We start from the raw sequence: 23,511 nt of genomic DNA on the forward strand, positions 1-23,511 counted from the left end.
CTAAACCGCCCCAAAAATCACCCAGATCACACCAGATCCCCTAAACCGCCCCAAAAATCACCCAAATCACACCAGATCCCCTAAACCGCCCCAAAAATCACCCAGATCACACCGGATCCCCTAACCTGCCCCAAAAATCACCCAGATCACACCGGATCCCCTAAACCGCCCCAAAAATCACCCAGATCACACCGGATCCCCTAAACCGCCCCAAAAATCACCCAGATCACACCGGATCCCCTAAACCGCCCCAAAAATCACCCAGATCACACCGGATCCCCTAAACCGCCCCAAAAATCACCCAGATCACACCGGATCCCCTAAACCGCCCCAAAAATCACCCAGATCACACCGGATCCCCTAAACCGCCCCAAAAATCACCCAGATCACACCGGATCCCCTAAACCGCCCCAAAAATCACCCAGATCACACCGGATCCCCTAAACCGCCCCAAAAATCACCCAAATCACACCGGATCCCCTAAACCGCCCCAAAAATCACCCAAATCACACCGGATCCCCTAAACCGCCCCAAAAATCAGCTTTTTCTTGACCCACAACACCCCAAAATCAGCTTTTTCCCAACCCACGACACCCCGAAATTCCACATTTTCATTTTCTCCTTTCCTCGCGCTCGGGAGGGATTCGGGCGCCAAACCTGGACTTGCTGAGCCGGGATCAAAATTCCAAACCTGGACTTACTGAGCCAGGATTAAAACTCCAAACCTGGATTTGTTGAGCCGGGATTAAAACTCCAAACCTGGATTTGTTCAGTCGGGATTAAAACTCCAAACCTGGACTTGTTCAGTCGGGATTAAAACTCCAAACCTGGATTTGTTCAGTCGGGATTAAAACTCCAAACCTGGATTTGTTGAGCTGGGATTGAAACTCCAAACCTGGATTTGCTGAGCCGGGATTAAAACTCCAAACCTGGATTTGCTGAGCCGGGATTAAAACTCCAAACCTGGATTTGCTGAGCCGGGATTAAGGGCCGTCCCACGGAGCGCAGGAAACGCCATCATCATCATTACCAGGCAGTATTAGAGAGGCAGAATTCATCCAATGCTGCCCAGTAAGATGGTGAGGACGTCTCAACGTCAAAAGCTCCAAAACTGGAATTTTATATTTTTTTTTTGGAGCAAAAAAAAAAAAAAAAAAATTGAAGAAATTTGGGGGGGGAAAAAAAAAATCACCTGGGAATGTTTTTTTTTTTTTTAATTGGGATTTTTTATTTTTTTCAGTGAAAAATCGAGAGAAATCGCCCCAAAAATTCTGTGTTCACAGCCAGCCCTGCCTAGAAAATAAGTGGAGGTTTTCTAGAGATTAAAACCTGGTTTTGTTAGACTCGGTTTAATGAGCAAGCCCAGGATTAAAATAATAAAATAAAACTAATGGAATAAAAATGAAATTCGAATAAATTTAATAAGGGTAGTGGTGAATAATTGACAATGGAAAGAATAATGGTAATATTTAAATGATAATAGAGATAATTATGAGACATAATAATAATAATAATAATAATAATAAAGAAAACAATTCCCCCAAATACTCCAGTATTTAATAATAATAATAATAATAATAATAATAATAATAATAATAATGAAAACAATTCCTCAAAATACCCCAATATTTAATAATAATAATAAAGAAAACAATTCCCCCAAATTACCCCAATGTTTAATTGGAATTAGAGCAAAATGATTCAATCCTTAATTACTGAGGAAATCTTCTCCAGCTGTAAAAACTCAGGGAAAAACCGAAATTCCTTTAAATTATCCTTAAAAGTCGAGGTTTTGGTGGAATCTGGAGCTCAAAAATCAATCCCAGTGATTGATTTTAGCAAAGATTAATTCTTTTTTTTCAATAAAGAAAAAGAATTCCTTTATTTCCAACAAAATCCGTTTTAAAAATCCACCTCCCACATTCCTCGTTCCCAAACAAATCCCGTTTTTCTGTTCCCAAATGGATTTTCTTGAGCTCAGGGTTGCAAAGTTGGGATTTTCAAAGGAATAATACAAAAAAAAAGGGGGGAGGGGATTTTTTTGGGAAAAAATGGGTGTTTTAATTGGGAAAAATGGATTTTAAAATTGGGAGGTCAAAGCGGAAAAGGACCAAGAGGGAAAAATCTGATCCCGGGGAAAATGTGGAGTTTTACACTGGGACAGCTCAGGAAGAGAGCATCAAAAATTATCAAAACTAATTCCAAACCAGTAAAAACCAGTTCAAAACCAGTTCAGACCCATCAAAGCCAGCTAAACGCCAGTTCAAACCCACCAAAACCAGTTCAAAACAGTCAAAACTCAGTAAAACCCAGTAAAAAAACAGTTAAAAAACCAGTTAAAAACCCAGTTAACACCCAGTTAACACCCAGTTAAAAACTCACTAAAAAAACTCAGTTAAAACCCATTAAAACCAGTTCAAACCCACCAAAACCAGTTAAAAACCAGTAAAAACCCAGTTCAAACCAGTTTAAAACCAGTTAAAACCCAGAAAAGAAATTTTAAATGAGTTCAAAACCAGTTCAAAACCAGTAAAAGCCAGTTAAAAACCCAGTAACCAAACACCCAGTTCAAATCCAGTAAAACCCAGTTTAAAACCAGTTTAAAACCCAGTAAAAACCAGTTAAAGCTGTTCAAAACCAGTGAAAACCCACCAAAATCAATTAAAAACCAGACAAATCCAGTTCCAAATCCATTAAAACCAGTTCACAACCACTTAAAACCAGTTCAAAACCAGTCCAGACCCAGTTTCTCAGAATTTCATCCCGCTGTTTCGGTGATTTATTCCTGCCTGGAATAAACTCAAGGTTTAATCCATCAGGGGAATCTGAACTCGGAGAAACCTCCACCAAAGCCTCCAAAAAACCCTCAAGAAACACCAAAAACAATTCCCCAAAATTCAACAAAAACCAAAAAAAATACCAACCCCCCCCTGAAATAATAATAAAAAATTGGCAAAAAATACAAAAAAAGCAACAAAAAAACTCCGTTAAACCCGATAATAATGAGGAAAAACTCCCCAAAAAGTCAAGAAACAGCAAAAAATTCCCAGAGCCAACAACCAAAAAGCTCCTAAAAATCCCCCAAACAAGCAAAAAATACCCCAAATTCCCCCAAATTCAACGACAACCAAAAATCACCAACAAATCCTGAAATAACGAGAAGAAACTGCCCAAAAAACTACAAAAAAGCGGCAAAAACTCCCTAAAACCCAACGAGAATGAGAAAAACTCCCGAAAAAGTCAAGAAACACCAAAAAATTCCCAAATCCAACCACCAAAAACCACCGAAAAAAAATCCCCAAAATAACAAAAAAAACCTGCCAAAAACCACAATAAAACAAAAGAAAAACTGCAAAAAACCAAAAAAAATTTCCCCAAACGATCCCAAAATTCCCAATTTTTTGGGGCAGGTTGGGCAAAAAGGGGGAAATAAATAAATTTTTTTTGTTGTTTTTGTTTTAGGCAAGGACGTGGAAAAGTGACAGAAAAAAAATGGGAAAATGAGGAAAAAAAGTCAAGGACAAAAAGGAAAAAAAAACCAAATCCCTCAAAATTCCCTTTTTTTCCCACTTTTTTTATGGACATGTTGGGCAAAAAGAGGGAAAAGAATAAATTTTTTTCTTTTGTTTTAGGAAAAATCTTGGAAAAGCGGCAGGAAAAAAAAAAAGGGGGGGAAAGGAGAAAAAAAAACTCCAGGAAAAAAGGGAAACTGAAATAAACTCAAATTTATTTTACCTTCTCCTTCCTCCCAACTCTCCAAAATTCAGGAAAAAACCGGGACAAGCCGATCCCGGCTGGATCCAGCGCTGGGAATGAAGACAAAATTGAAATATTTTTGGATTTTTTTCAAGCACCGAAAAGAACCAAAAAAAAAAGAAAAAGAAAAAGAAAAAGAAAAAGAAAAAGCCTCAAGGTGAGAAAAAAGAATCAACAAAACCAACCCAAAATGGCTCCTCGTGCCGCGAGCGGAAACCGACGGATTTTCCTTCGCATCCAACCCAAAAATTCCCGATTTTTTTCTTATTCCCAATCTGTTCCTTTCACTGCTTTTATCCCGGGAATGGATTCAGGTCAGGAGAGGAGGGAAAAAAAAAAAAAAAAAGAGAAATTGAGGATGGGGTGAGGAAAGCTCATTAGAAAAGCCGGGTAATTAAATACGTAATTAAAACGTGGCAATCGTTACTCGGAGGCAGCAGCGAACTCGGATTTCCAACCCTCGCCTTTGCTCCCCAACCCGGGAAATCCTCCCCTAAATCCAAAACTCCGGAAATATTGGAAAAGCCAATATAAAAGCCGATTTTCTGCTCATCCTCCATCGATTTTATGCGGATTTAATCAGATTCCCCCAATATTCCTTTTTATTTCAGAGCCGGCAGCAAAGTCGGATTCCCAACCCTCACTTGGAGTCGGAAACCAGGAAATCCTCCCTGAAATCCAAAAATCCAGAAATATTGGGAAACCCCCTTCACTTTTGTATCAATTTCATTTGGATTTCATCAGATTTTCCCAATATTTCTACTTACTTCAGAGCCAGCCCCAACCTCGGATTTCCAACCCCCTCTTGGAGTCGGAAACCAGGAAATCCTCCCTGAAATCCAAATATTCCAAACCCCAGAAACACTGGAAGAACCCCCTCTCATCTCATGCTCGTTTCGTATCAACATTATTTGGATTTAATCAGAATTTCCCAAGATTCATTTCTATTTCAGAGCCAGCAGCAAACTCAGATTTTCAATCCTCCCTCGGAGTGGAAAACCAGGAAATCCTCCCGTAAATCCAAATATCCCCAAAGCCACAAATACCGGAAGAGCCCCTTCCAGTCCCATGCTCGTTTGAGGTCGATTTCAGTCAGATTTATTCAGATTTCCCCAATACTGTAGTTCCATTTCAGAGCCGGCAGCAAACTCGGATTTCCGATCCTCCCTTCGAGTCGCAAACAAGGAAATCCTCCCTCAAATCCCAAAAACCAGAAACGTTGGAAGAGCCCCTTCAATCCCCTTCTCGTTTCCTATGGATTTTACCCTGATTTACTCGGATTTCCCCAATATTCCTTTTCGCTTCAGAGCCGGCAGCAAACTCGGATTTGCGATCCTCACCTTTACTCCCCAAACCAGGAAATCCTCCCTGAAATCCAAAATATTCCAAAGCCCACAAAGACTGGACGAACCCCTTCCAATCCCATGCTCGTTTCCTATCGATTTCGTTCGGATTTCCCCAACATTCCCGGTTTATTTCAGAACCAGCAGCAAACTCGGATTTCCAATCCTCACTTTGAGTCGAAAACCAGGAAATCCTCCCGTAAATCCAAATATTCCAAAACCCAGAAATGTTGGAAGAGCCTTCCAATCCCATGCTCGTTTCCTATCGATTTCACTCGGATTTCCCCAACATTCCCGGTTTATTTCAGACCCAGCAGCAAACTCAGCTTTCCGATCCTCACCTTTACTCCCAAAACCAGGAAATCCTCCCGTAAATCCAAAATATTCCAAAGCCCAGAAATACTGGACGACCCTTCCAATCCCATCCTCGTTTCCTATCGCCCTTCATCCGATTTTCATCCAATTTTCGTCCAGTTTCCCCCCGATTTTCCAACGCCTCCTCCTTCTCCCTGAGCTCTCCGTGACACCTGGCCGAGAGCAGCTTTTCCCCCTCCTTTTTTCCGAGCCCTCGGATCTGCCCTGACTGGTCGGACTGGTTGTAAAATGAACGTTTGGATTCATGCGCTGCCCTCCCCCTCCCCCAGCGCACGGAGCACACAAAACCTGATCTGTCCAACAACAAAAAAAAAAAAACCCTCCTCCTCTCCAATCCACCTGGGGGGAGAAGGAGGAAGAGAAAAAGAGGGCGGAATCCCAGAGAAAGTGAAGTGGAGAGAGGGAATATCCATGGAAAAGTAGGAAAAGACTTCGAGAAGTCGGTTTTTTGGCGTTCCGTAATTCCCTTTTTTTGTTGTTTTTTTCCCCTGGATATTTTGGATCTGGAGGGAGAAGGAGGAAGAGAAAAAAGGGCAGAATCCCAGAGAAAGTGAAGTGGAGAGAGGGAATATCCATGGAAAAGGAAGGAAAAGCCTTCGAGAAGTCACGTTATTTTTTCGCGCTCCGCAAATCCCTTTTTTTTTTTTGTCATTGTTTTCTTTTTTTTTTTTTTTTTTTTTCCCCTGGATACTTTTTTGGATCTTACCAGGACCGGCACGAAAAAAAAACTTCAGTGCCGAGAAGCACGAAGGAACTTCTCCCGAAGCCAGATCAGCCTCCAGGTGAGCAAGGAAAAGGTTGGGAGGACGAAGGAGCGGCCAGGAGAGGTTTTTTTTTTCCTTCTTCCGCATCCCGGTGAAGGCGACCTTGGATTTCCCGAGGAGGGGGGGGGAAAAACCGACGCCGAGGCAGACCTGGAAAAACAACACGGCTACACCTCGTTAAGCTGAGCTTAAAACAAGAAAAAAAAAAAAAGCCAAAAAAAAAACAAACCAAAAAGAAAGAAAGCAAAAGAGAAAGGCAAGGCCGGGCAAGGCCGGGCCGAGCGCGGAGCCTCGCAGGAGCTGCGTGGTGGAGCTGGAGTTGAGGAGGGCTGGCGAGCGAGGCCAAGGCTCCTCTTACATGGAGCCTCTCAGCCCTCCCTGCGCAGGTGCACTCCTGGCGCAGCCAATCCCGCTGCTCCCGGCCCCAACAGGTGTGTCCTGGCCTTGGGAGCGGCACCAACGCCGCCCTGGGAGCAGCCGGGGTTGGGCCCGGCCTAACAAAGGCCGGGTTATTGCCGGAGCGCCGAGGACGACGAGGAGGAGGAGGAGGAGGAGGGGTGGCCTGGGGTGGAACGAGGGACGTTGGAGGCGCAGGGTCAGGCCAGGCGGAGGGCAGGGACCTGCCGTGACCCCGGGGGAGCCAGGGATGGGGTGGACACGGATCGTCCTCCTCAGTGCCCCCGCAGGGAAAGGTTTCCTCCCAATTCCCACCTCAACCTGACCTTAGCCAGCCCAAATCCATCCCCTGGGTCCTGTCCCTCCATTTCTTGTCTCAAATCCTTCTCCTGGAGCTCCTTTAGGCCCTGGAAGGGCTCTGAGCTCTCCTCATTTAAAATAAAAAAAGCAATTTGAAATAAGAGCAGTTAAAATAAAAAATACTTAAAATGAAAGTATTTCAAATAAAGAAATGTTTGAAAGTTAAAGCTGAGGGCTTCCAAATCTCCATGAAAAATCAGGACTCACCAAGTGAAAGAACGGTTAAAAATGGGAATGTGGCTTCCTGAACCTTCCAAAAACAGGACTCCCCAAATGGAAGAACGGTTAAAAATGGGAATGTGGCTTCCTGAACCTTCCAAAATCAGGGCTCCCCAAATGGAAGAACGGTTAAAAATGGGAATGTGGCTTCCTGAACCTCCCAAAATCAGGACTCCCCAAATGGGAGAACTGTTAAAAATGGGAATGTGGCTTCCTGAACCTCCCAAAATCAGGGCTCACCAAATGGAAGAACGGTTAAAAATGGGAATGTGGCTTCCTGAACCTCCCAAAATCAGGACTCCCCAAATGGGAGAACTGTTAAAAATGGGAATGTGGCTTCCTGAACCTCCCAAAATCAGGGCTCACCAAATGGAAGAACGGTTAAAAATGGGAATGTGGCTTCCTGAACCTCCCAAAATCAGGACTCCCCAAATGGAAGAACGGTTAAAAATGGGAATGTGGCTTCCTGAACCTCCCAAAATCAGGACTCACCAAATGGAAAAATGGTTAAAAATGGGAATGTGGCTTCCTGAACCTTCCAAAATCAGGGCTCCCCAGATGGAAGAACGGTTAAAAATGGGAATGTGGCTTCCTGAACCTCCCAAAATCAGGACTCATCCCTTTCCAGAGACGTTGGAAGATTCCCCTGAGCGCCGCGAAAACCAAACCACCGACTGTTTTCCCCTTGGTGTGGAGGGAACTCTCGGATTTCCCAGGGAAGATGCAGCTCCCGGCTCCAATTATCCCTTAATTGGCTCCCAACCCCCCCGGGACGCGGCTTCTCCTGCGGGAGACTCCGGAGCTCCCTGGGGTGGCTCGGAGGGCTTGGGTTGGGTTGAGCTGCTCCAGCTGAGCCCCTGAGCTGCTCCTTCCCCCCCCAGACACAGATTTGTACCTGGAAGGAGCTCCAGCCACGGGATTTTAGGGAATGTGGGCCTGGAATTACGGGGTTGTGTTGGTGGGGTCGCGTTCCTGCCTGGAGCCCTTCGGCGGCACGGGCGGGACATGCCCAGAGGACGTTCCTAGAGAACGTTCCCAGAGAATATTCCCAGAGAACATTCCCAGGGAACATTCCCATTTGAGGAAAATCCCAAATATTCTCTACCGCACCGACCCCAAAGAACATTCCCACATTCCTGTTTGGGGATAATCCTAAATATTCTCTGCCCCGTCAATGCCAAAGAACATTCCCAGGGAACATTCCCAGAGCACATTCCCATTTGAGGATAATCCCAAATATTCTCTACTCCACCAGTCCCAGAGAAGATTCCCAGAGAACATTCCCGCTTGGGGATAATCCCAAATATTCTCTACTCCATCAACCCCTGGAGAACATTCCCAGAGCCGATTCCCAGAGAACATTCCCGTCGGAGGAAAATCCCAAACATTCCCCACCCCACCAACCCCACGGAACATTCCCGCTGGATGACAATCCCCAATATTTGGAACAACTTTCAAATCTTTAGAAAAAACTTTAAACTCCTTGGAAAAACCTTTGAAAATCTTTTAAAGAAACCTCAAAATCTCGGGGAAAAAAAGCCCGTAAAGGTCTTTTTAAAAACCTTGAAGAATTTTGAGGATCTGGGTTAAAACTCTTCCTTGAGACCTTCGGTTCAGCCCAGAGTTGTGAGAATCCGATTTAAAACCCCGTGGAATGAGCAGCACGGAATTGTGAGAATCCGATTTAAAATCCCGTGGAATGAACAGCACAGAATTGTGAGAATTTGATTAAAACCCCTTGGAATGAACAGCACGGAATTGTGAGAATCCGATTTAAAAACCCCTTGGAATGAGCAGCACAGAATTGTGAGAATCCGATTTAAAAACCCTTCCTTGGGACCTTGGGCTCAGAATTTTGAAAAATCAGCTTAAAAATCCCTCCTTGAGACCTCGGACTCAGCAGAGAATTCTGAGAATCCAGTTTAAAATCCAGTTTAAAAACATGAGAATCTGACTTCAAAACCTTCCTTGGGACTTTGGGCTCAGAATTTTGAGAATCCAATTTAAAAAAAAAATAAACTTGGAATCAACAGCACAGAACTGTGAGAATCCGACTGAAATCCTCGGCCTGAGCCCGGAGTTTTGCGGCTCCAGTTCCCAAGCTGTCCCTGAGGCTGGCAGAAGGCGGCACATCCCCTCCTTCCCGAGAATTCCGGCCGTTCCTGCCCTTTCCTCCCGCCACTCCTTCCCTGCCTGATCGCCCAGGACAAAGGGGAGTGAAAAGAAAAAAGGGAAAAAAAAAAAAAGGGAAGAAAAATAAATAAAGAAATGAAAGGAGCAAAGGCTTTCATCTTTACAGGGGGAAGATTTCCCAGCCAGAGCTCGGGCTGCCAGCAGCCGGGCCGGGCTCAGGGGCGGTTTCCAGATTGGTTTTCAGGGAGTTGTGGGGCCGGCCTTGCCCTGCCTTTGTCTCCTCCTGGGGCAGCTGGATGGAGGAAAAAACCAAATTTCATCCCAGATTAGTTTCCGCCTGATCCCAGGTTTTCCAGGCCAGCCTTGCCCTGCCTTTGTCTCCTCCTGGGGCAGCTGGATGGAGCAGAAAACCAAATTTCATCCCAGATTAGTTTCCACCTGATCCCAGGTTTTCCAGGCCAGCCTTGCCCTGCCTTTGTCTCCTCCTGGGGCAGCTGGATGGAGCAGAAAACCAAATTTCATCCCAGATTAGTTTCCACCTGATCCCAGGTTTTCCAGGCCAGCCTTTCCCTGGTTTTTGTCTCCTCCTGGGGCAGGTGGATGGAGCAGAAAACCAAATTTCATCCCAGATTAGTTTCCACCTGATCCCAGGTTTTCCAGGCCAGCCTTTCCCTGGTTTTTGTCTCCTCCTGGGGCAGCTGGATGGAGGAAAAAAGCAGATTTCATCCCAGATTAGTTTCCGCCTGATCCCAGGTTTTCCAGGCCAGACTTTCCCTGGTTTTTGTCTCCTCCTGGGGCAGGTGGATGGAGGAAAAAAGCAGATTTCATCCCAGATGGGTTTCAGTTTATCCTGGATTTTCCAGGCCAGCCTTGCCCTGCCTTTGTCTCCTCCTGGGGCAGTCGAGTGGAGTGAATCAAGGAATAATTTCTCCCGGATTTCTGATCCACAAGGAGCAGCTCTTCTCCCTGGCACCCAGAGCTTCCCTGGGAATTCCGTCCCAGGGATTTCTCAGTGTCCCAGGGAAGGATTTCTCCCGAATTTCTCATCCCTGGCACCCAGAGCTTCCCTGGGAATTCCGTCCCAGGGATTTCTCAGTGTCCCAGGGAAGGATTTCTCCCGGATTTCTCATCCCTGGCACCCAGAGCTTCCCTGGGAATTCCACCCCAGGGATTTCTCAGTGTCCCAGGGAAGGATCTGTCCCGGATTTCTCATCCCTGGCACCCAGAGCTTCCCTGGCAATTCCATCCCAGGGATTTCTCAGTGTCCCAGGGAAGGATCTGTCCCGGATTTGTCCCCGGCTCCCCCGGGAATGGCGCGACAGCGGCTCCCGGGGCAGCTCCCTCCGGAGCGGGGCCAGCAGCCGGATTTGTCCCCGGCCCGGGCTGGGCCCGGCTCTGAGTCACGCGCAGGGAGAGCTCCCCGCGCTCCTTCCCTTCCTCCCCGGCCTGTCCCGGCAGCTCCCGACTTTCCTGCCCCAACCCCCCACCCAGGAGGGCAAAGAAACCCCCTCGGCGGAATTCCCGAATATCCAACGCCAAACCCTCCGGAACACCTCCAAGCAGGGAGGAAATGGGGGAAAACTGAAATTCCCGCGGCCCAGTTGGAGAGGTTTGATGGTAAGTCAAGAAAAGGGAGGTGAAATTCCCAAATATCCTCTGGAAAACCTCAAATGAGGGAGGGAACGGTTGGAAATCCCACTTGCTGTAGACCGAATTTGCCCAATTCCTTCTCAGTCCAGGAGGATTAAAGTGGGAATTCTCAGGGATATCCCAGAGAACTTGGACAATTCCTGCCCAATTCCATGGATCCCACCCCAGGAGGGTTTAAATTGGGAATTCTCAGGGATATCCCAAAGAACTTGCACAATTCCTGCCCAATTCCATGGATCCCAGTCCAGGAGGTTTAAATTGGGAATTCTCAGGGATATCCCAAAGAGCTTGGACAATTCCTGCCCAATTCCATGGATCCCAGTCCAGGAGGGTTTAAAGTGGGAATTCTCAGGGATATCCCTCAGAACTCTCACAATTCCAGCCCAAATTTGCCCAATTCCATGGATCCCACCCCAGGAGGGATTAAATTGGGAATTCTCAGGGATTTCCAGCCCAGTTTTGGGGCAGGAGCCAAAAATTCCCAAAGTTTTTTTTCCCCACGGAGTTTGATCTGAATTTCCCTTTAACGTGACCCCCAAAAATTCAGGATGAAATTTCCTTCCCTCTCAATCCCTCCCCAATCCCCTAAATCTGCTGGAATCTTTTGTGGATCCCATAAATCTGCTGGAACAGGGGGAACCCACCCAGGCAGGGAATTTTTCCTCCAGGGAATATTTTGGTTTTTTCCCCCTGAATTTCCATCCCTATTTAAATACGGGATTTTAAAAGGGGGTCGGAGCCACCTGGAAACAAATGTTGGGGATTTTCCATGCAAATCCCAAAGGGATTGGAAGGAAAAGAGGGGCCCAGGCCAGGTTTTACCGCACTGAGGATGGAATTGATGCAAATTCCGAGGTTCCCTGATGGAAATTCCGAGGTTTCCTGATGGAAATTCCAGCTTGGAGCTCCGGTTTGGGGAGGATTTTATTTTTAGTTTATTTTTATTTTTGGGGGGCGTTGAGGGAAACCAATGAATCCCCGCAGGTCGGAATTCCCTCGGGAATTCCCTTGGAATGTTAAATCCGTGGGATTTCGCGGAGGGATTCATGTGATGAAAGCAGCAGGGAAAGGAGGAGGGAAAAGAAAGGGGGAAAAAAAGGAGGAAAAAAAGGTTTTTCTAAGGGAGAAAAGGAATAAAATTGGAATGAAAACCTTTGGAAAAATTGATAAAACCATCAGGGAAAGGAGGAGGGAAAACAATAAAAACAAAAAGAAAAAGGAGGGGAAAAAAAGGTTTTTCCAAGGAATAAAAAAAAGGAATAAAAAGGGAATGAAATTGTCAGAAAAAACTGGCAAAAGCAGCAGGGAAAGGAGCAGGGAAAAGCGCCCGGGCTGCAAGGATTTATCCAACACTCACCAATAATTTACCAATCATTTATCAAACATTTGTATTTATGGATAAAGTATCCGATGTTTATCAACTATTGGGGGGGGGATTTTCGGCAAATTTGGGGGATTTGGGGATTTATTTGTGAGGAGTTTTTAGGGCTGGAAAAACATTTGCAGGGGTTGGGAAAGATCCCTGAAAACCCCCAATGCACCAAACGATCCCTGGATCCTCTCACCTGGGGGGTGGGGAAGGGCTCAGATCCCGAATGATCCCTGGATCCTCTCACCTGTGGGGTGGGGAAGGGCTCAGATCCCGAACGATCCCTGGATCCTCTCACCTGTGGGGTGGGGAAGGGCTCAGATCCCGAATGATCCCTGGATCCTCTCACCTGTGGGGTGGGGAAGGGCTCAGATCCCAAACGATCCCTGGATCCTCTCACCATTGGGGTGGGGAAGGGCTCAGATCCCGAATGATCCCTGGATCCTCTCACCTGTGGGGTGGGGAAGGGCTCAGATCCCGAACGATCCCTGGATCCTCTCACCTGTGGGGTGGGGAAGGGCTCAGATCCCGAACGATCCCTGGATCCTCTCACCGTTGGGGTGGGACAGTGACAGCGGCGTGACACCGCGGGGACGTTACTGTGACAGCGCTGTGACATCATTGTGATCCCCAGTATGACATCAACGTGACCCATCTGTGACGTCACTGCGACAGCACAATGACATCACTGTGACAGCGCTGTGACATCATTGTGATCCCCAGTATGACATCAGTGTGACCCCTCTGTGACGTCACTATGACCCCCACTATGACTTCGCTGTGACCCTCTGTGATGTCACTGTGACGGTGCTATGACGTCACTCTGACGGTGCTATGACATCACTGTGACCCCTCTGTGATGATGCCGTGACATCACCGTGACATTGCTGTGACACCACTGACCCCCCCGAGACCGTTGTGACATCGCTGTGACGTCACTGTGACATCATCATTGTGACCTCACAGTGACCTCGCTGTGACATCACAGTGGCAGGAAAACCCCCGGGACTGAGCCGCCCGGAATTCCAGAGGGATTTCCCATTTTATTCCTTCCGTAAATCCCATTTTGTCCTTAAAGGCCCGGAGGATTCATCCCGATATTTCCCTGGGATCATCTGTGCATTCCAAACAAATATCTGGGAATTTGAAGGATCTGGGAAAGGAAAACCAGAGGGAACAGGAGGAGAACCCCCAGGACTGAGCTGCCCGGAATTCCAGAGGGATTTCCCACTTTATTCCTTCCATAAATCCCATTTTTTCCTTAAAGCCCCGGAGGATTCATCCCGATATTTCCCCTGGGATCATCTGTGCATTCCAAACAAATATCTGGGAATTTGAAGGATCTGGGAAAGGAAAACCAGAGGGAACAGGAGGAGAACCCCCAGGACTGAGCTGCCCGGAATTCCAGAGGGCTTTCCCATTTTATTCCTTCCGTGAATCCCATTTTTTCCTTAAAGGCCCGGAGGATTCATCCCGATATTTCCCTGGGATCGTTTGAATATCCCGACCAAACCTCCCCGTGCCCGTCTCGCATGCAAAGGAACTCAGGGCCGCCGGAATCCCGGCGGGGAGTCGGAATTCCAGGCAAAAATTATCCAAATCCACCTTTTTTTTTTTTTTGCCTACAAACCGCTCGACCCCGGCAGCTGCCGCTTCATTTTTATGGTTTTGGCCACGTGCTGCCCTCGTGAATATTTAATTATGCAAAACCCATTTCCGACGTTAATTAGTGCAGCCGCTGATTGCTTCCCAAAAGTGAGGGAAAAAATCCCGGGAAAAGGAAGGAAAGGTGGAGGTTTGGGGCTTTGGATTGGGAATCAAAACGTTGGATTTCTTTGTCCCGGGGTTTTCCAGGCAGATAAAATTCATTGCTCAATTAAAAAAATCCCGGGATGAGGGCGGGTTTGGGTTGGGATTCGGGATTTGGGAATTGTTTCTTTCCTGCATAATTATCTTTGGGATAAGCAGAAAGCAGAGGAAGCGAAATTCCATGAAAATGGAGCCGAGGGGTTGAAAAAATTCCCGAATTTCCAGAGCTCCGCCTTGAAATCGGCGTCTCCCCCGTCCCAAATATTCCCAAAGGTTTTTCCAAGCTGGATCCAGGTTGAGCTGCCCTTTCCCAGATGTTCCCAAAAGCATTCCCGGATTTTCTATTTCATCCTGTCAAATTCCGTCCCGCGGCAGGAATGAGCAGGAATTGTCAGGAATTACCAGGGATTGTCAGGAATTACCAGGGATTGTCAGGAATCCTCACCCCAAGCCTCAAAACCATTCCAAGATTTTCTCTTCCATCCTTTCCAAGTCCACCCCGTGACAGGAATGATCAGGAACGACCAGGAATTCTCGGGAATGATCAGGAACGACCAGGAATTCTCGGGAATGATCAGGAATTACCGGGAACGATCAGGAATTCTCACCCCAAGCCTCAAGCCCATTCCCAAATCTTCTTTTTCATCCCTTACATCTGTATCCCACTGCAGGATTGATCAGGAATCACCAGGAATTTCCCGGATTTTTCAGGAATTTTCAGGAATTACAGGAATGATCCCCCCCCCCCATCCCACGGCTCCAGATCCGGCCCAAAGCTACGGCTGAATCCCAAAAAACCCCCTCCCCAAATATCCCGTTCCATCCTAAAAACCCCATTCCCAGAAAAGCTCGGCAGGAGGGGCGGATTTACCGACCCCAAACCGGCGGAAAATCGGGAATTCTCCCCTCCCACCAACCCGGAGAGGGGGTTAAACCCCCCAAAAACCTGGGAAAAATCGGGATTTTACAGCGCCGGGAGGAATTTTGGGGTTTGTTTTTGTTATTTTTCCCGGTCCCTGAATCGCGGACGTGGAGGAGTTAAACCCGCTCCTGCACCTTCTGTTTGCCTTGGATTTGTCCCAGGTTTGAGTCACGGAGTTCAAACAAAAGGGGGAAAACCAAAACCGCCACCAGCCCCGATGGCCCGAGCCTCCCGCGCCTCTCATCCCAAAAATCCCGGGGAAAGGAGGATCCTTGGAATGACGAGGCCACGGATCCTCGTTCCGCCCGCAGGAGGGAAGGCGGGAGGGGGCTCGGAGGGTGAACTGAGCCCGATTTCCCCCGCGCTGAAGAAAGGCTTATTTATTAAAAATTTAAACTTTTTTATTATTTAGAAATAAAATTTTAAAATGATTTGTTTGTAAATAAATATTTAAATAGATCTCGATCTCTTCAGAAACCAAACAAGTGACGGCCAAAAGAAATTCCGGGTGTTCGGCCGCTGGAGGTGGGAGCGGGTTTTTGTTTTGGTTTGTCTGGAACGGGATCAGAATCCCGAGGGAAACAGATCCCAAAATCCAGAGAAAAATCCGCGGGTTTTCCTCCTTTTTTTCCCCCTCCCCCTCGGAAATTTCAATGGGAACAAAACTGAGATCCCGGAAGGACGGGGAGATCCCGGATCCAGCGCCAGGAAGGCGCCGGTTTCCCCGGTTCCAGCAGGAAACTCCCCGGGAGCCGGAGCCAGCGGCGGTTTGGGCCGGGGAAAGAAATCAACTTGGCCCGCGGCCCGAGAACGCCGGGCGGGGCTCTTTTATCCCGGGATCCCAGAGAAAGGCGGGATTCCTTATCCCGGGATCCCAGAGAAACCCGGGATTCCTTATCCCGGGATCCCAGAGAAAGCCGGGATTCCTTATCCCGGGATTCCCAGAGAAACCCGGGATTCCTTATCCCGGGATCCCAGAGAAAGCCGGGATTCCTTATCCCGGGATTCCCAGAGAAACACGGGATTCCTTATCCCGGGATTCCCAGAGAAACACGGGATTCCTTATCCTGAAATTCCCAAAGAAATCCGGGATTCCTTATCCCGGGATCCCAGAGAAAGCCGGGATTCCTTATCCCGGGATCCCAGAGAAAGGCGGGATTCCTTATCCCGGGATCCCAGAGAAACCCGGGATTCCTTATCCTGAAATTCCCAAAGAAATCCGGGATTCCTTATCCCGGGATCCCAGAGAAACCCGGGATTCCTTATCCCGAAATTCCCAGAGAAACCCGGGATTCCTTATCCCGGGATTCCCAGAGAAACCCGGGATTCCTTATCCCGGGATCCCAGAGAAACCCGGGATTCCTTATCCTGAAATTCCCAGAGAAACCCGGGATTCCTTATCCCGGGATCCCAGAGAAAGCCGGGATTCCTTATCCCGGGATCCCAGAGAAAGCCGGGATTCCTTATCCCGGGATCCCAGAGAAACCCGGGATTCCTTATCCTGAAATTCCCAAAGAAACCCGGGATTCCTTATCCCGAAATTCCCAGAGAAACCCGGGATTCCTTATCCCAGTGGATAAATGACCGGGGCCAAGGCCTGGAGCCACATCCAGGCTGAGCAGTTCGGGGATTTGGGGAGGATTCTCTGGGGGATTTTCGGGAGGATTTGGGGCATTTTTGGAGGATTTTTGGGACCTTCGGATGGTTCTCGGGAGTTCTGGAGGATTTGGGGGATTTTCGGGAGGATTTGGGGGATTTTCGGGAGGATTTGGGGGATTTTTGGGATCTTTGGATGGTTCTCAGGAGTTCTGGAGGATTTGGGGGATTTTCGGGAGGATTTGGGGGATTTTTGGGAGGATTTGGGGGATTTTTGGGACCTTTGGATGGTTCTCGGGAGTTCTGGAGGATTTGGGGGATTTTCGGGAGGATTTGGGGGATTTTCGGGAGGATTTGGGGGATTTTTGGGATCTTTGGATGGTTCTCAGGAGTTCTGGAGGATTTGGGGGATTTTCGGGAGGATTTGGGGGATTTTCGGGAGGATTTGGGGGATTTTTGGGACCTTTGGATGGTTCTCGGGAGTTCTGGAGGATTTGGGGGATTTTCGGGAGGATTTGGGGGATTTTGGGGAGGATTTGGGGGATTTTGGGGACCTTTGGATGGTTCTCGGGAGTTCTGGAGGATTTGGGGGATTTTCAGAAGGCTTTGAGGGATTTTTGGGTGACTTTAAGGGTTTTTGGATGGTTTTAGCAGCCTCTGGATAATTTCCGGGGCCTCCGGATTGTTCCAGGACTCCTTGGATGGTTTTCGGGATTTTCGGGTGATTTTCGGGATCTTTGAAGGATTTTAGGGAACCTCTGGATAACTCTAGAGACTTTAGGACGATTTCAGGGACACTCAATGCTGCCAGACCCCACAATAATTAATCGTTATTATTATTATTAACGATAACAATATTAATCGATTTCCATCCCCGGGCTTTCAGCAAAGGCCGCATTCAAAGCAATCCCCAAAATTCCAAGATTTCAATCAGATTCCCTCTCTCCAGCCACAATTGGGAAGCTTTGGGAAGAGCAGGGATTTGGGATTGCTCCGAGGGGTGAATCCCTGATTTCCCGCTGCTGACCCTTCACGGCAGCTCTGGGATAAAACCGGGAATATCCCAACATTCCAAAACATCCCGGGTGTGATCCCAGGCACCACCGGCCAAAACAGATCCCCAGGATTCCCCCAAAAATGAAGGAATTAGTGATTGATCCTTTTATTTTCCAGTGGGAATTTCCATCCCAGGCACCACCGGCCAAAACAGATCCCCAGGATTCCCCCAAAAATGAAGGAATTAGTGATTGATCCTTTTATTTTCCAGTGGGAATTTTTTTCGGGAATCACCCGGAAATGCCTCCTGGAATCACTTTGTCCCTAATTCACGCCTCGAGAAATTTCCCTGAGAATTCACCCCCTGAGTGAATCCAGGAATTTTTTTCCTCCTTTTTTTTTTTTTTTTTTTTTTTTTTTTTTTTTTTTTTTCCTCCTATAAAAAAAAAAAAAAAAGAGAAAAAGATCCCGATCCAAGAATCCCTCAGGAAAAAAAAAAATCACGACAGTAAATTCCTTAGGAGGGGATAAAGTCCAACACTTACTTGTGGCTCCTCTTCGTCCTTTCAACTCCAGCAAAAGCGGAGGAGAAGAGGCCAAAATCCTCATCCCAAACGGGGAAAAAGGAGGGAAAAGGAGGGAAAAGGAGGGAAAAGGAGGGAAAAGGAGGGGAAAGGAGGGAAAAGGAGGGAAAAGGAGGGAAAAGGAGGGAAAAGGAGGGAAAAGGAGGGGAAAGGAGGGAAAAGGAGGGGAAAGGAGGGGAAAGGAGGGGAAAGGAGGGAAAAGGAGGGAAAAGGAGGGAAAAGGTGGGAAAAGGAGGGAAAAGGAGGGGAAAGGAGGAAAAATGAAGGAAAAGGAGGGGAAAGGAGGGAAAATGAAGGAAAATGAGGAGGAAATTAAGAAAAATGAAGCAAAATGAAGGAAAAGGAGGGAAAAGGAGGGGAAGGAGGGAAAAGGAGGGAAAAGGAGGGAAAAGGAGGGGAAAGGAGCGGAAAGGAGGGAAAAATGAAGGAGAACGAAGGAAAAGGAGGGGAAAGGAGGGGAAAGGAAGGAAACTGCAGGAACCTGAGGGCAAACGCGGGAGAAGGAGGAAGGAGCCGGGCGAGGCGAGGCCGCGGAGGTGGGGGCGGACTGCGGGAACGCGGTCCGCGCGTTATCTCGGCCCGTGGAAAGCTTCCCCTGGTACAGCCGGAGCCGTCACCTCACGGGCCAGGAATTCTCCCCCTGGATAATCTTTAACTCGGGCTCCCGGCGCAGGAGAATCCGGCGGCTGCCGAGGCTCTGCTTCGCCGGGTTTTATCGCTCCTTTCGCCGGGAGAGAATTCCTGCCGCGGCGGGGAAATGGGGGCCAAACCTCCCCTGCCTCGCCTTGGAGTTGGGTTTCTTTTGATTTATTTGTTTGTTTTGACCTTAAAACACACAGAAAATGGGAAAATGATCCCGGCCGAGGGATGGCCCAGGTCCCCTCAGAAGGGCTGACAGGGAATTAATCCGCGATTCTGATCGGTGAAATTGGTAAAAACAATTTATTGTCATTTTTAGTCTTTTTACTTCTTTCAGGGTTGGAATTCAGGCACATTCCCCTGAGAAACGGGGAGAATTCACCCTAAAACACACAGAAAATGGGAAATGATCCCGGCCAAGGGAAGGCCCAGGTCCCCTCAGAAGGGCTGACAGGGAATTAATTCACAATTCTGAATTTTTTTAAACCCTCAAGTTGACTTTTTTACCTTGAAGTCGATTTTTTTTTTTCCACCCCCAGGTTGTTTTCAGCTCCCTCCCGAGGAGAAATTTCCATTCCCCGGAGGGAAATTAAATTTATTTTTCCCGCTGCAGCGCCAGCTGAGCCCCGGCACAAAGATCCCGAAGGTCTAACGGGCTTCGGCCTCGTTAAATCCACATTTATCCTTTGGTTTGTTATTTTATTATTTTATTATTTTAGGGGTTTTTTTTCCCTTCTCCGCACCTGCCCCTTTCCCACCCCGGGAGCTGCTGAGCACCTGCCCAATTAAAGCTTCGTTAAAACCGGCTTGTTTTAATTGCCTCGGGGCGGTTGGAGCTGCAAAGAAAACGAATAATGAAAATCAAGCCTTGGGCAGGGGGAGCAAGGAGGAAAAAGTCCCGATTTCCTGCGGCGGGTCGGGAGGGTCCGTCCTCACAAATCCACAGCTCTGAAAGCGGAAATTGGGGAAAAAAAGGGGGAAAAATGACGATTGATTGATCGGTTGGTTTAAATCTTTTTTCTGTCTCTGAGGGGGGAAATTCAGGCACGTTCCCCCCAGGAACGGGGAGAGCAAAACCACCGAAAGGCCAAGGAAGTTCTCCAGGAGAACGGGGAAGGGGAATAAACCGGGAGAGTCCAGAGGGAAGAGGGGAAAATTCCCGGGAAATAGAAAATATCGGAAGGGTCAGGCCGAGTTCTGTCCCGCTCGGGGGCGTTTGTGGCACGATTTGTTACAACAAAACCCCTGGAGATGGTGGATCAGGGATGGAGGAAGGCGGGAATGGAGATTTTATCCCAAAAAAGCAGGAATAGCAGAAGGAAACCCCCGGAGATGGTGGATCAGGGATGGAGGAAGGCGGGAATGGAGATTTTATCCCAGAAAAAGCAGGAATAGCAGAAGGAAACACCCGGAGATGGTGGATCAGGGATGGAGGAAGGTGGAATACAGATTTTATCCCAAAAAAGCAGGAATAGCAGAAGGAAACCCCCGGAGATGGTGGATCAGGGATGGAGGAAGGCGGAATGCGGATTTTATCCCAGAAAAAGCAGGAATAGCAGAAGGAAACACCCGGAGATGATGGATCAGGGATGGAGGAAGGCGGGAATGGAGATTTTATCCCAGAAAAAGCAGGAATAGCAGAAGGAAACACCCGGAGATGGTGGATCAGGGATGGAGGAAGGCGGAATGCGGATTTTATCCCAGAAAAAGCAGGAATAGCAGAAGGAAACACCCGGAGATGATGGATCAGGGATGGAGGAAGGCGGAATGCAGATTTTATCCCAGAAAAAGCAGGAATAGCAGAAGGAAACACCCGGAGATGATGGATCAGGGATGGAGGAAGGTGGGAATGCGGATTTTATCCCAGAAAAAGCAGGAATAGCAGAAGGAAACATCCGGAGATGATGGATCAGGGATGGAGGAAGGCGGAATGCAGATTTTATCCCAGAAAAAGCAGGAATAGCAGAGCCCGGCAGGGAAGAAGCCGTAGCAGCCGCCCGCTTGCTGCTTTCCAAGTAAACCACTAATCCATAAATCCAGGAAAATGCGGGTTTCATTTCCCATTTCCCACGAACTTGAGCCAAGCTCTCTTCTCTTGTCCCCGGCCCCGGAGGTGTCCGGGGGCAGCTGGCCGAGCAAACAAGCGCCGGCCGCGCGCGCCTTTTCATCCCGGCCCGGAAAATCCCGGTTTCTCCCTCCAGCCGATGGGATTGCTGGCGGCGGCCCGGGAACGGCCGCGCCTTATCAGGGCCCAGATAAGATAACGCAGGTTGGGCTCGGCTCATGAAAGCCCGGCCTGGCAGCTGGGATTAACGAACTGCCTTCTTCCAGGGGTTCCAGAGGATTCACCTGTTCCCGGGAGAAGCGTCACGACCCAGCGACAAAATCCCGGGATCTGCCGAGCCAAAGGCAGTTAATGAACTTGGTTTGTTCCCGGGATTCCGTGGGGTGAGCAATTCCAGAGGATTTCCCGGGAATCACTGGGAAAATTTTGCTCCCAGCTCAACTTCCCTGGGCCTAAATCCCGGGATTTGCTCAGCCGAAGGCAATTCATAAACTCCTTTGTTTCCAGGGATTCCAGGGGATGAGCAGCTCCAGAAAGATTCCCAGGAATTATCGGCGAACCATTGAAAATCCCGGGGTTTTTCTGATCCAAAGGCAATTCATGAACTCGTTTTTCCAGGGATTCCACGGGATCCGGGAGGATTCAGAGGATTTCCCGGGAATTCTTGGGGAAATCGTGCTTCCAACTGCATTTCCCTGGGCAGGAGTCTCCCTGCCTTCTACTTCCCCCCAGTGGCCGCAGCTCCAGGGATTTCCGCGGATGAACTGGAAATAAAATCCACATTAACAAGAAATCCAAAGGAAATCCGTGGAATTAAAAAGAAATCCAAAAGAAATCTGCAAATTCCCCCCCCCCCCGAAATTCCCAGGATTGGGACCCAGGTTTGTTCCTGTTTGCGGATTTTCCTGCTCCTTTGAAAGATGAAACCCGAAAACCTCTCCTTTATCCACTCCCGGCAGGATCCACATTTCCCTGGATTTGTCCCCTCCCCACATTCCACGGATTTCTCCCGAAAATCATCGGGGATTTCCTGGCTAATTGGAGCTTTTCCACTTGGAGTTTTCCTGCCCAAAGGTGAAAATCTTTGGATTTCCCCCCCCCCCCAAAAATCGGAATTTTAAGGTGTAAAAACCCAGCCCGGCCTCATTCTCCTGCTTTAAACGGGGGCAGGAAGCGACAGGAAAAGGGAATTTTGATTTTTTTTTTTTCCCTCAATTTTGGTGGCAGGAAAAAAAATTCCAGCAGAAATCTCGATTTCCTCGGGAGTTAATTCTGTTCTCTTCACCCTGAGCTGCAGGAGTTGTTAAAAATGGGGGGGAAAAAGGTCAAAATCCCGAAAGAAAAGTTGAAATCTCTTTATTTTGGCACAGTTTACAAAGGTACAGATCCAGATGTTTGGGGAGGTGGGAGTTTGAAAAGCCCGATTTTGGTGTTTTCAACCCAAAGGGATTTGGGAAAGGGGCGGTTGACAGCGCAAAGGAAGGAAAAAACCGCAGAGAATTCAATCCCAAACCCCAGAAAACTCAACATTGAATTCACAGGATCAAATTTCAACCCCAAAAGCAAATTCCAACCCGCAAAGCTCCAGCCCCAACCCCAAAAAACCAAAGGAAACCCAGAAAACTCCAAATCCAACCCGCAAAAGCAACGCTCAGCCCCAAAGCGACAACCAAAGCCCCAAACCCAAAAGTGAACCCACAAAATCCAACCCAAAATCCCAAATGAAACCCAAACTCTGAGCCCAAATCAAGATCCAAACCCACTAAACTCAACCCCAAACCCACAAAACCCAAACTAAACCCACAACACCAAAATTCAACCCCAAACCCAAACCTGAACCCCCAAACCCACAAAACTCAACCCCAAACCCATAAACCCCAAACTAAACCCACAACACCAAACCCCAAAGGTCAAGCCCACAAAACTCAACCCCAACACCAAATCCACGACCCCAAACTAAACCCAGAAAGCCCAAACCTGAACCCCAAACCCCAAAATTCAACCGCAAACCCCAAACTTGAACCCACAAACCCAGAATTTAACCCCAAACCCCAAACCTTAACCCCAAACTCACAAAACTCAACCCCAAAACCAAATCCACGACCCCAAACTAAACCCAGAAAGCCCAAACCTGAACCCCAAACCCCAAAATTCAACCCCAAACCCAAAACCTGAACCCCCAAACCCCAAACCCCAAAATTCAACCCCAAACCCAAAACCTGAACCCACAAACCCAAAATTCAACCCCAAACCCAAAACTTCAACCCCAAACCCCCAAAATTCAACCCCAAACCCCAAACCGACCCCTCGAGCTCCACCAGGAGTTCACGGCCACGACCAAGCTGAGCCACAGCACAGAGATGAGGAAAAACCTCAACGTTTCCCATTGTCCTGGGTAACATTTAACATTTTGGGGCAAAAACCTCGGGATTTGGGATTTTTCCGGGTCCAAACCTCGGGATTTGGGATTTTTCTGGGTACAAACCTCGGGATTTGGGATTTTTCTGGGTCCAAACCTCGGGATTTGGGATTTTT

At 47.9% G+C, this 23,511-nt stretch overlaps 2 long non-coding RNA genes across 5 annotated transcripts; one reads left to right on the forward strand and one right to left on the reverse strand.

Moving 5' to 3' along the window:
* Positions 1 to 875: 875 nt before the first annotated feature.
* LOC136300634 (uncharacterized) lies at positions 876 to 6,389 on the forward strand. Its single transcript, XR_010723717.1, has 2 exons — positions 876 to 1,079; positions 3,768 to 6,389. It is a non-coding gene; the product is annotated as an uncharacterized lncRNA (long non-coding RNA).
* On the reverse strand, positions 1,159 to 18,824 carry LOC136300633 (uncharacterized). 4 transcript variants are annotated; one of them, XR_010723714.1, is made up of 5 exons: positions 18,234 to 18,824; positions 12,613 to 12,867; positions 6,181 to 6,388; positions 3,942 to 4,046; positions 1,159 to 3,806 (listed from the first exon to the last, which is right to left on the reverse strand). It is a non-coding gene; the product is annotated as an uncharacterized lncRNA (long non-coding RNA). The 4 variants fall into 4 exon arrangements; XR_010723716.1 differs by having other exon boundaries at positions 12,613 to 12,816; positions 18,234 to 18,823; XR_010723713.1 differs by lacking the exon at positions 18,234 to 18,824 and having other exon boundaries at positions 12,613 to 13,020.
* Positions 18,825 to 23,511: the final 4,687 nt, after the last annotated feature.

The sequence above is a fragment of the Chamaea fasciata genome, unplaced genomic scaffold, assembly GCF_029207755.1.
Source record: "Chamaea fasciata isolate MVZ Bird 193981 ecotype frontalis unplaced genomic scaffold, bChaFas1.0.hap1 SCAF_23, whole genome shotgun sequence".
NCBI classification, from domain to species: Eukaryota; Metazoa; Chordata; class Aves; order Passeriformes; family Sylviidae; genus Chamaea; species Chamaea fasciata.